Genomic DNA, 13,144 nt, shown 5'->3' with positions numbered 1-13,144 from the left:
TCATGTGTTTGTTAGCCATTTGTATGTCTTCATTGGAGAAGTGTCTGTTCATGTCTTCTGCCCATTTTTGTTTTTAAGATTTTATTTATTTACTTGACACAGAAAGAGAGAGATTGCAAGTCGGAAGAGCAGCAGACAGAGATAAGGAGGAAGCAGGCTCCCCACTGAGCAGAGAGCCTGATGCGGGGCTTGATCCCAGGACACTGAGATCATGACCTCAGCTGAAGGCAGCAACTTAACCCACTGAGCCACCCAGGCGCCCCTGCCCATTTTTTGACATGATTATCTGTCTTTTGTGTGGAGGTTCTTTTTTTGTGTGTGTTGGTTTTTTTAGACACTATTTTTATATTACAATAGTGTGTGTGTGTGTGTGTGTGTGTAGAGGGAAATTTTAGGAATGGTGTGTGTGTGTAGAGGGAATTTTAGGAATCCCAATGATTCCCAGATGTATCATATTATTCAGATCATTTGCTGTAACCATACCTTCCTACGAGCAAGGATGGAAAGTTATTTAGTGAGCATGTATGCAGAGCAATGTTAGTAAAAGCATAAGTAATTGGGCTATAATCTTGCTTTAGATTCTCCTGTCCCAAGGGAATGAGCATGGAGCTGTCTAAACACAATATTAAAATTCCCATGCTATACAAATATGAAGACAGGGAGGGATTTAATGTAAAAGTGACCCTTTTTTACTGACCCACCTGGGTCCATTGCCAATCTTTACACACAGGCAGGAAAAGGAAATGCCTACCTAAAAGTATCTGCCATTTGTGAGTTGAGGATGGGTCATGGGTGTTAAGCCCCAGAGCTAGGTCTGGGGGTCTGTCTTGACAATCCTGGAGACAAAGATTGGCAGGGTGCCTCACCTGGAAGTAGCAGATGTGGGGCTCAAGAAAGAATTGGACATTTAGAGTAGGTCACCCAAACATCATACATCAGGACATACTTCAGCCTGGGACTGAGGACTGGGGACAGAGACCGAGAGAGTAATAAAGGGAATTCTTGATCTATCATAGTGCCAAAGAGAAATTCTGCTTTAAAAGCATGGATCAGAAAGCCTAACTTAATTGTCCTAGTGTGATTTAGAAAAGAACTTAGAAATCAGTAGGAGTGCTGTAAATTTTTAATCTGTGACTTAATCCTAATCTAAGAGTAACTATAACCCAGAAAATTTCCTTCTGCTTCAGCTGTTGGCCCTACACTTGAAATTTTAAAATTCTTTATTACCAAGGTATATGTAGATTTGATTCATTTTTCCAATAAACATGGACTATGCTATATAGAGTTTGGTAATGTGCTATTTAACTTGACATCAGTTTAAAAACATTTTCTAATTCATTAAGTATTCTCCAAACAATGTGACTTTATATTTTTTCACTAAATAGATATTTCACTTTAAATTGATAAATTTTTATTTTATTTTTTATTTCTTTTTTTAAAAAAGATTTATTTATTTATTTATTTTAGAGAGGGGAAGCAAGAGAGAGAGAGAGAGGGAGTGAGTGAGTGTGTGAGTGGGGAGAGGAGCAGAGGGAGAGAATCATCAAGCAGAGGCCTGGCTGAGCCGGGTGCCAACACGGGGGTAGGGGGATGTGAGAGAGGTTGGGGTGTGGGCGAGGGTGGAGTTCAGCTCAGGACCCATGAAATTGTGACCTAGCCTAAACCAAGAGTCAGACACTCAACGGACTGAGCCACCCAGGTACCCCTCAACGTTCTATTTAAATTCTATTTAGTTAATATATAGGAAATTGACCCATTTTTAAACTCTCTCCTGTTTTTTTATTATAATAAACTATAATGAGTATCTGTATACATAATGTTTTTATGTTTATTTTTAAGGTTTCTGATTATTTTGTTAGGACAAATATTAAAATTGGGTCAGCCTGGCAAATTTTACCCCATTTATATTTTATTTTTATTTTTTTAATTTTTTATTTATTTTTTATTTTTTTATAAACATATAATGTATTTTTATCCCCAGGGGTACAGGTCTGTGAATCGCCAGGTTTACACACTTCACAGCACTCTCCATAGCACATACCCTCCCCAATGTCCATAACGCCCCTCCCCCTTTCCCAACCCCCCCCCCCCTCCTCCAGCAACCCTCAGTTTGTTTTGTGAGATTAAGAGTCACTTATGGTTTGTCTCCCTCCCAATCCCATCTTGTTTCATTTATTCTTCTCCTATCCCCCTAACCCCCCATGTTGCATCTCCATGTCCTCATATCAGGGAGATCATATGATAGTTGTCTTTCTCCAATTGACTTATTTCACTAAGCATGATGCCCTCTAGTTCCATCCACGTCGTTGCACCCATTTATATTTAAAAAAATTGATGTTATACTATACATATTCACTGTCACTCGGATTTTTCACTTAGCAAATTGTGAGCATTATTCCATGTCACTAATAATATTCATTAGACATTTTTCTTTTTTAAAGATTTTATTTATTTATTTGACAGAGAGAGATCACAAGTAGACAGAGAGGCAGGCAGAGAGAGAGGGGAAAGCAGGCTCCCCACCGAGCAGAGAGCCCGATGCAGGACTCGATTCCTGGACCCTGAGATCATGACCTGAGCCGAAGGCAGCGGCCCAACCCACTGAGCCACCCAGGCGCCCTCATTATTGACATTTTTCTTTGGTTGCCATATGATAGTTTACTTTGTGAATATACTATCATTTATAATTTTTTAGCCATTCTCTATGATTAAATAATCCAATTATTTCTGCCTGCTTTGGTATTATACATACTGTCATTGTGAATGTATTTGTATGCACATTTTATCTAATTAAGAAAACAGAATAGAATAATGAGTTTTGTCATCTCATCACCCAGCTTCAAAAATTATCAATACATGGCCAATCCTGTTTTCCCAACAACCTTCAAATCCCGATTCCCCAGGGGAATATTTTAAAGCATGTAGCCCAGGATATTTTTGTTGCAGAAGGCACAATAGGAAAATAACCATTTGTAACAGATTTTTCAGGGGTTTCTTGTCAAATTTTTAACTCTGTAATTAATTAAGAAAGTATGAGAAGATGGACAGGAGGCAAAAACCAACATCTTTGAAACATGCCGTTCTCAAGTAAACACATTGTTCTTAATTTGAGTTTAGTAAACTTGAGGTTTTGCCTGAAAGCCCAGGAGTCGTCCATTGAATGGATTCTCTGGCAGCAGCCTGTCTGAAGTAGCGGAAGCGAGTGCTGCGTTTCCCAGATAAACAAGTGTCACCTCTGACTCTCCATTCATGGGAAAAAGAGGAAATGCCGAAAAGAGCTGAAAGATGATTTTGCTCTATAATCTGTAGAAAATGTTCTGTGTCTTCATGTTGTGTTTTTAGCTCTGAAACTAGCAAGAGAAAAGAGTGAAGGGGGTGGCTTGTGTGAGGAGAGAGAGTGTTCCCAGTCGTCCTCCAGAAAGTCTGTGAGAGGCCTTTTAGAGTGTGGTATGCCATACCCCCACCCACTTGGAGCCCTGCGAGGGAGACTACAGCTGTAAACACATCCCTAAAATGTTTCAGCGCCTCATAGGTCAGCTATCAGTAACAGTGCTCCCTTTTCTTGTCATCCAGCAGAATTATCTCTGCACAGAAATTTGTCCCCTCCTTCCTCATCCCCACACTTAGGCTTCCTCCGAGAACCTCCTTCCTCACTTTTGGTTATTCAGCAACTCTGTATTAATTACCTACAAGAGACCCAACAAAATAGGCACACTGGCTGTTAAGTCATTTCTCTCACTGTAAATATTACAACAAAATTATTTTTTCCAACCAAAGGACCAGTATTTCCCTAGTTCTGTTTTTTAAATCATCCATATGCTTCCTTCTTTCTGCCTGATTGACTGTAAGTGCTTCAGTTTCTCTTGGAAGCAAACAAATGCAGTCTTCTTGTATTCTTCCCCCCCCCCCCCCTTAGTACATTTCTGTTTTCTTATCTAGTTCTCCCTCCATTTATTCATTTTCTCAACTTTGCTATATTTTCAGGTCCCCACCTAAGATTTGATTGGAGCTTACCTTCTAATTAACCTCTGTACTTTCTCATCCTTGTAAAAATAAAAACAAAAGTGTTGTCACGGGCATGTATACTCCCTTGAAATTATTGCTTTGCTTTTCTGCCAGTGGAAAGTTAGCCCAGCTAAGGTGATAACATTTTATCTCTTTCTTTTTAGCAATTGTAAACTCTAAGTAGAAAAGGAAATGTTTGATGAGCTTTGCTTTGTAACCCTAGCCTGTTTTGGAAGGAGCTTTACATATGAAATCGTGATTCAGCATTGACTGCTAGTTGGAAGAAAGAGTCAGGCTTCCTTACAAGAGAGGGGGCTGGGGAGGTGGTAAGATGGAGAACTCTTTTCTGGTTTGAGGAAGAGATTGTCCCACAGCTCCCACGGTGTAACTGAAGAGGTAGTACATGTCTCTCTCTATGTTCTCTCTCTCTCGCTGTTTCCACTAAGATTTCTGAAAAAAGAACAGAACAGAAAAAGAACAAGGATATGCTTTAAAAAGAAGAGGGAACTCGTGGAAAATTGCTTTAGCAGTAGCCTGGAAAAACAGGCAGTTACAGGAATATTCCTTAATCTGAAATAGCCCAAGGTGTGCCAATTGGGGAAAGTCATCCAGAAGTTTGAGGTTTGATTCTTGGGAAGGTAAAGAATTAGTTAATTTTGTCTAAACTCAGGATAAACCCAGAATTAAACTGAACAATGATTAACCACAAAGATTATGAGAAAGGAGGACAAAACTGTGTAAAGAATCTTATATTCCTTTAAATTGCATCCTAATTATATGTCTAATTTTAAAAGAGTGATTAGTAATATTAGTAAATATTTGTGCTTATATGTTTTAATAGGTTTACTTTCATATAAAGATGCATAATTACAAGGAAAACATACTAATCTTTATTTCTCATTTCCTAATGCCTATGGGACATCATTTTGGGGGGCAGCAAAGTCATAACCACCGATAGTACTCTGACAGTTGACACTATTTATAGTTTAAATGTTTATAGTTTAAGTCCTATTAATGGAATAAAAAATCCTTTAAGGATTGAACTTGGAAACCCAAATTTACAAATGCTAGCAAACGTTAGGCCAACAAAGTTGCCTTTGTTGTAACAAAAAGTCATCAGCAATATTTTATATGATTTGATCACTTACTATGTATAACCAATATAACTGGATAAATCCTTTGAAATATTATCTGATGTTTTGTTTTGTTCCTGGAAAATCTTAGTCTTGCTTTCTTCTCATGGTATCAATGGTATTCATTGGAGGAAATGGCAAATGCAGTGTAGAATAAAGTAATTTGCACTTTCAAGAAAGTTATTAAAGTCCAGAGCAAAGAAAATCATCTGAAAGCCAAAACATTTTTTGATTTTCAAGAGCTCTTAAAGCTCTTACGAGAGAATGGGTTTGGAAGAGATACAGAAAATTTGACTTTGTGTATGACATTCTATGCCCTGATTTTGTATTGTGACATAATAAGAAGTATATAACGGTGTTTTCTTCTTTTGGTGTAAATTTAGAGAATTTGTACCATGAAACTGTGAAGCAGCTCCTTTTCTACTATGGCTGCTGGGTGGTAGAGGAGGAATGACTGTAGGAGATGTCTGGCATTCTTAGGATTCTATCCACCATAGCGGAGGATAAATCTGCCATCAGCAGAAATGGGGACTGCGTTCATTTCAGTTAACAAAAAGGAGTTTTCACTTTACAATCTAAATCTTGTAACAATGTGAAATTTAAGTTTGCAACACAAATAATTCATATCCACAAAGAGCTTATAACTTTAGAGAGACCTTAATATCTAGAAGTGTTCTCAAATAACAACCCAAGACTACAGTGAAATGGGCATCAGAGACATTCTGATTTTCTATTTGAGTGTTATGTTTTTTCTTATTTGGCCTCTGCAGCATTTGGCTCACATGACTCCTCCCTGCTCTTTGAAATGGTTATTTACCTTGATTTGGAGGATCCATAAGCTTTGGTTTCCTTGCTTTTCCTCTGATCCTTCTCTTCCTTTGAAGGACACCATTCCTTTGCACTCCTCTCTGGGCTGACTTTTCTACCCCTGTCCCTGGGGCAGCTCATCCACATTCTTGGTTTTCACTATTATCGACGTGCTTTTGACCCTCAAACCTAAATCTCCACTTCACTTCTCTCTTCAGAACCCCAGACTTACATACTCAATTATCTCTAGAATAATTTTGTATCGATGTGCCACAGCCTATAAAAATCAGTATATCCAAACTTATCTCTCTGTGATACAGTGCTTGGCACAAAACATGTGCTCACATACTTACTGTGGACATCATGTGGTATAATTGCCTGTGTTCTTGTCCACCTCTACCAGACTATAAATACCTTGAGAGCACAGATACTCTCTTTCTCAAAACCTGTTACCTCCCCTGCATTCAGCACAGTGTCTATCACTTAGTAGATGCCTCAGTGCTTCCTGAATGAATGAGGATAGAGAATAAATCCTTGGAATTTAAAGGAGTGGGAGGTGATCCCAGGATAGGGGTCAGATAAAGAATTTATTGGAACATTATAGTTACTGTTATTGTGTGACAAATAATCCCCAAACATAGTGGCTTAAAGCACCCATTTATTTTGCTTCTGATTTGGGGATCAGGAATTTAAGCAGGGCTTGGTGGGGCGAATTCTTTCCTAGGTTGTTGACTGGGGCAGTCATTGGAAGGTTGTGGGAGTAAATATCCAAGATGTCTTCCTTGACCAGTAATTTCAATGGAACTCAGGTGGGCTGTCAACCAGAGTGTATGTATGTGGTCTCTCCAGCATGGGAGTCTCAGGGTTTTTGGACTTCTTACTTGGTGCCTGGCGGCCCCTAGGGCAAGTATTCCAAGACAGAGCGGAGGTGTATGGGCTATTTCTCACTGAGCTTTAGAAGATATGCAGCATTCCATTCCTTTTGTTATGTTCCATTGGTTAAAGGCAAATCCTTCAAAGTCAACCCAAATTTGAGGATAGGGGAGAATTGTCAAGAATTGGAGGAAATGTTTTAAAATTGCCATGAGGGAGACTAGATTTTAGTCGAATTTGGGCAGATATATATTTGAGTAGTTGTCAGATTTAAATGTGTGAAAAGAAGGATAAATAAGCTTCTAGATGCATAGAATTGGGAGTAGAGTCTGGGGCACACACAGTGAATAAGCCAGTTTGGCATGAATTTAAGGTCTACGGAGAAAGGTGAACCTGGAAAGAGATGGGCCTTGCATGTTGGGCTAAGAATTTTGGCATATATCTTATTGACCTGCAGGAGAGTGGAGTGATCATAGCAATTTTTCTGGAAGATGAGTCTGGCATAGGGATATAAGGTAAATTGGAAGGGCTGAACTATAAGCTAGGAGGTCATTTAAAGGGCAGTTGGAGTAATCTCAAGGTCATAAGCACCGTAGGCAGGGAAGCAGAATTTAACATGGGAAATAAGGGATGAATGGGAGAGTTATGGGAAGGAAGAATCAACAAGACTTGATGAGCACCTGGCTATGGAAGGGGCGTGAGAGCTGGAGCCAACGTCGTGTGCTTCCAACAGAGACAACAGAATGCTGCCCAGGTTTCCTGTGCCCGTGGAAATGGGAAGAATTCTCTAACTCCTAGGGAGGTAGCTCCTGCTCCTACATTAGGCACCTAATTGAATAAGTACAATTAATCTTCATCCCAACAATTTCATATGCAAGATTATATTTTGAAATTACAAGCTACAATCATTGGAAGAAAGCATCAAGCAAAGTCTCTTTTTAAAATTTCTCCTTTGTCCCTTCTCCCTGCTACGTGCTAAATAAATATCATATGTTGAATCCTTGTATTAGATATCACCATAGTTGTGAATTCTTCATGTTTTTCTATAGGAAGACCACTCAAACGAGCCAACAAAACACACAACACAACAATAACAGCAAGAACAACAACCAATAATTGAACCTCGTGGTATCTGGCCTTTCACCCTATTTGAGATGAGCTCTTGACTTCCCTCGTTGATAATCTATATTTCCATTAGTATGAACAAGCTGAGCTGTGGAAATCACTCAATGTTTTTATTTATGACCTATTACCCAGCTTTCATATTAGCTTATATTTGGTATTAGTAGATATTCATTACCTTTCTGAAACGCCATTTAAAAAACTGATTGCTTGGGGAGTAGATAGCAAATAAGGGAAAATTTCACACTCAGATGCCTGACCCTATTCATAAAATGTTACGTTTAGACCTTCTGTGTTTTGTATACTGCTACTTCTACTAGGGGACCAGGCTAACTCTCTTCTTTGCATCTTTCTGTTTTAATACAATTGTTACCTTGTTTCTAGAGGAAAGCTTTTTTTTTTTTTTTAAGATTTTATTTATTTACCTGACAGAGATCACAAGTAGGCAGAGAGGCAGGCAGAGACAGAAAGAGAGGAGGAAGCAGGCTCCCCGCCGAGCAGAGAGCCTGACAACATGGGGCTCAATCCCAGGACCCCGGGATCACGACCCGAGCCAAAGGCAGAGGCTTTATTTATTTATTTATTTTTAAAAAATATTTTATTTATTTGACAGAGAGAAATCACAAGCAGGCAGAGAGGCAGGCAGAGAGAGAGGGGGAAGCAGGCCCCCTATTGAGCAGAGAGCCTGATGCCGGGCTTGATCCCAGGACTCTGAGATCATGACCTGAGCCGAAGGCAGAGACTTTAACCCATTGAGCCACCCAGGCGCCCCCAAAGGCAGAGGCTTTAACCCACTGAGCCACCCAGGCACCCCTAAAGTAAAGCTTTTGTATTCTGTACAATAACATGCATGTTGACAGCAAGACATAATGAACCATCTAAAGCAACATTCTAGCTAGCTAACACAATTTAAGAGACTATTTCTATTGGATTTTTTTTTATTAAAAAAAAAATACAACCCACAATAAATGGAAAGGGGGAAGAAGCAACCCACTAGAAATGTAAAACGAAGAAATAAACAAGTTGTTCTCCCCAAAGAACATCCTGTATATGGATGCCCGAGAGGCTCAGAAATCATTCAGTCCTGGAAGCTGTAAGCCAAGTTTTCTCTGAGGTGCTTTTCTTCCCTTCAAAGAAGTCATAACAGGTATATATACAGATCTATAATGCTTTTCTGTTGGGGAAATGAAAGTACTTCCAAAACAATCTCATAACATTGTGATGGAGGAAATGATGGCAGGTATCATATTACCCCATCACACAGGTGATGGAGTCTCTGATAAATGGAGTTAGGGACAAAGTCACAAATAGATGCTAGACCTTCTGATGTACAGCTAGGACTTCAGTAGTTAAGTGAAAAATAATGTTCCTATTTTACTCAGCTCTTTCTCATCTTGGAGAGAGAAATTATCTCATTGGATTTTAACCCCTACTCCTTTCTACACTGACATGTATCCACCCAAGGAATAGGGCTCCTGACTCAAATTTTAAACTTGAATCTCATATTGCAAAATGATACCATAATCAATAAATGTTAAGATAAAAAATCAACAAATAGTTGGAATGTTCCCTCCGCTCCTGTAACAACAGGTTTATGATCATAAACTGGTCTACTACAACTTTGGGTAGTAGTGCTTGAGGATCATATACCCCTTTGGAAATCTAATAAAAGCTCTAGGTGACCTCCCCAGAGCATTGCACAGTCGCAATTACAAGAGCTCCTGAAGCCAGTACTACCGTTGAAAGGCCCACGAATGCGCTGGTTAGGAACCCAGTATTAGTAGAAAGAGCTTAATTTGAGAAAGACCTTGGATTTTTAAATCCTAGCTCCACCTAGCTGTGTGACCTTGAGAAACAATATTTCATATCCCAGCACTAATTTCTTTACCTGTAAAAATGGGAATTGTACCCTTAAATTGGGCTTATTGAAGAGATTTTTAAAAATCATGCTTCTAAAGCATTTGGTACAGTGTCTGACACATAGAATGTGCTCAGTGTATGATAATTCTTTTCCTTCATGAGATAATTACGGAAAGGACTGATGTGTGGAGCAGGCATCCTGAAACTGATAGTCACGCCCATTTTACCTGACGGCTGGAAACATTGTGCGGGGGGCAGATTAGTACAATTAACCAAGAGCTGGAGACTTTTCAAGTTGAAATCATTCTAGTTTACCCTGTTAGCCAAATCTTTTGACACTCTTCCTACATCATGATGGTTCCTCATGGTGTGAATCCCATCTTCCCAAGATAGAAAGCACAGCTCCCACATTTCTCAGTTTCTTTTGCCTCTAGGTTACAGTCATGTGACTTAGGCTCTGCTAATCAAGTGCACAGACCGAGAAAGATACAGAAGTGATTTATGTGAGGAAGCAGGTTGGAGGCAGGGCATTCACTTCCCAGGCACAGATGGTGGGAGGGCCATGTGGTTCGGAAATCATCAGGAGCAGCGACTCCCTTTACAGCCAATTGTACAGTGAGATTCTGGGGACTGTTCCTGCAAGCTCACCCCAGAGCTTGCTTCTTCAGTTCTCCCAAAGATTCTTTGAGCATTCAAAGATCTTTTAATAAGTCACTTCCTACCTTAACCAGATAGAATGGATTCTCTGGCTGCCATCTTCTTTTTTTTTTTTTTTTTTTTTTTTAAGATTCATTCATTCATTCACTCATTCGTCATGGAGAACACATAGCAGGGGGAGAAGCAGGTTCCCGGCTGAGTAAGGACCTTGATGCTGGCCTCGATCCCAAGACCCCAAGACCATGACCTGAGCCGAAGGCAGACACTCAAATGACGTAGCCACCCAGGCTCTCTCTGGCTGGCTTCTAAGAACTTTGACTTTCACATGTTGACATGTCCCATGATTTCATGTCATCTTCCTTCCTGCCCAAACAGTTCCTTTGTATTAATTTTGCAACATGGCTAAGTGTTATAAAGGGTCCTAATATTCTTAGACAGGAATGGGGTTTCCACTAGAATAGAATTTTCTATAAACAAGGGCACAGGTTCTTCGTACCCTGACTAGTATTGCGAGTGGTATCCTTGGGTTCTTGTAGCTTACAGTAGCCTTTTCTGCTTTGCCAACAGGCCGGCCCAGTAAGAAATCACAAGGGTTTGTCAAATGTTTGTCCCACCCTATTGACACCACGTGCAGGTAGTTCTAATTAGTTGGGCTGTTTTAGGAAGGCAGGTAGTTGGGAAGAACCTTCACTGAGCATGACAGTAATTGTGGTTTGAGCTGAAGATTTTAATGCAATTATTGTTTTAATTAATAAGAGGGACTTGTTAGGAATGAAGCCGGCTTATTACATAAATAGATTTTCCCCCCTCTAAAATGTTTTGGGTTCTTTTTAATCAAACTGTACAAGTCTTTGAGCAAACTGTAAACATAGAATTTTAGTAAAAGTTGTTTAAAGTCATGTGATAGCAGCAGTCCTTATGCACTCACTCAAAAATTTATCATGAACTTTTCTATGTCAGATGTGGTTCTAGGTGTTGGCACAAATAACATGCTGGGTAAATAACATTCTTTAGCCCTCAAGACCTTCAAATCCTAGTAGGAAGAGAGATGGACAATTCTGACATATTGTGGTGTTAGGATCTATTTCTGCCATAGCTGGAAATATTTTTTTTTCTACCATGTCACTATTTTTCTCAAACATCTTAACCTCCAGTAATCGAGATCCCTACTTACAGCTGAAGCATGAATGGTTTCCTGAGATCTGCTGGAAGCAGCAAAGTCCAGTATCACTCCCAGCTTTCCCGTGGCATTCAGATCTCTTCTTCCCACCTGGACTGGGTGACCAGAGGATTTGGGTCAGCACACCTGTATTTTTTACAGTTTCTTGATGGCAAGCAATAGCTTGTTTTAGCTAATTCATTCAGAAGGAAGTTTTTTTGTTAATTCAGGCAATCAAAGGAAAAACCAGAGAATAAAGCTTGGAAGAGTGCTGGACCCACAGCAGTCCTAGAGCTAGTTAATGGGAGACAACTGAGAGCTTTGTCCAGACACCACTGTCTTAAAATATTCTTCTCAAGATTCAAAGTCCAAGGATATCCCACTCCAGCATTAAGACCATCAAAGCTGCTCAGACGGAAATAGATAATTTCTTACAAATGAATTGGGATGTTCTTCCCAAAAGGAGGCAGAATGGATATAGGGCAGTCAGATACTAAATATGTCTCTTATTATGTTTATGCTCCAAGTGTATGGTCCCCATGGCACCAACCATGGACATTTTCCTGGGCATAACATTGATGCTGTTACTTACCATGTTGCCCCTTATCTCAACTACCTCAAACCAGTCCACTTGATGAGGTCAAAATAGGAAAAAATACTTTTCTTTGACTAAGGAGAAAGGGAGGAGGAAGGAATGTGGCTGTTGAGGGCGGAATAGTCGTTCTCAATTTTGTCTGCCATCAGATTCACCTAGGGACTCTTGCTTTTTAATATTTTCTTTCTTTCTTTCTTTTTTTAAAAGATTTTATTTATTTATTTGACAGACAGAGATCACAAGTAGGCAGAGAAGCAGGCAGAGAGAAAGAGGTGGAAGCAGGCTCCCTGCCAAGCAGAGAGCCGGATGCAGGGCTTGATCCTAGGACCCGTGAGATCATCAGCTGAGCTGAAGCACTTAACCAGCTGAGCCATCCAGGTGCTCCTTGAGCACACGTCTTTAAGTCTTACCTGCAGCAGTTATTTCTTTGGTGTCTGCCTTTTGGTGATGCTCTACTTCCCTCTTCTGTTCTACATTTGTTAATTGGAACTCTATTGTGAGGAAGCACTATCTTTGTTCTTACATTTAAGTTTTTATTTCATTATTTATAGGAGTTTGGACCTGTGGCTATTTATTTTATTCTATAGTTTAAAGTCCAGAACTATCATGATATATTTTGTTGCTCAGATGGGTCTACCTGTAGCCATTGGGAACTCCTTCATGGTGGTACCTGTGTTGTTCTGACAAGGTCCTACCTTTTTCCAAACATTCCTTAATTTGTGGTACCCTGAATTTTTCCAGGCTCATCTTGTATTTCCTGCCTTGGTCCTAAAATGATCCATTCCTATCTAGGGAACTTGCTAAATCACAATGTCTAAGCCTCAACCAAACCACTTGTCAGAAAATCTTGGGGATGAGACACCAGTGTATTTTAAAGTTCCATGAGTAATTCCAATATGCAGCCACATTTGAGAACCAAACAGTCCTTTGCTA

This window comes from Meles meles, chromosome 3 (assembly GCF_922984935.1).
Source record: "Meles meles chromosome 3, mMelMel3.1 paternal haplotype, whole genome shotgun sequence".
NCBI lineage: Eukaryota > Metazoa > Chordata > Mammalia > Carnivora > Mustelidae > Meles > Meles meles.
This window is presented reverse-complemented; position numbering follows the sequence as displayed.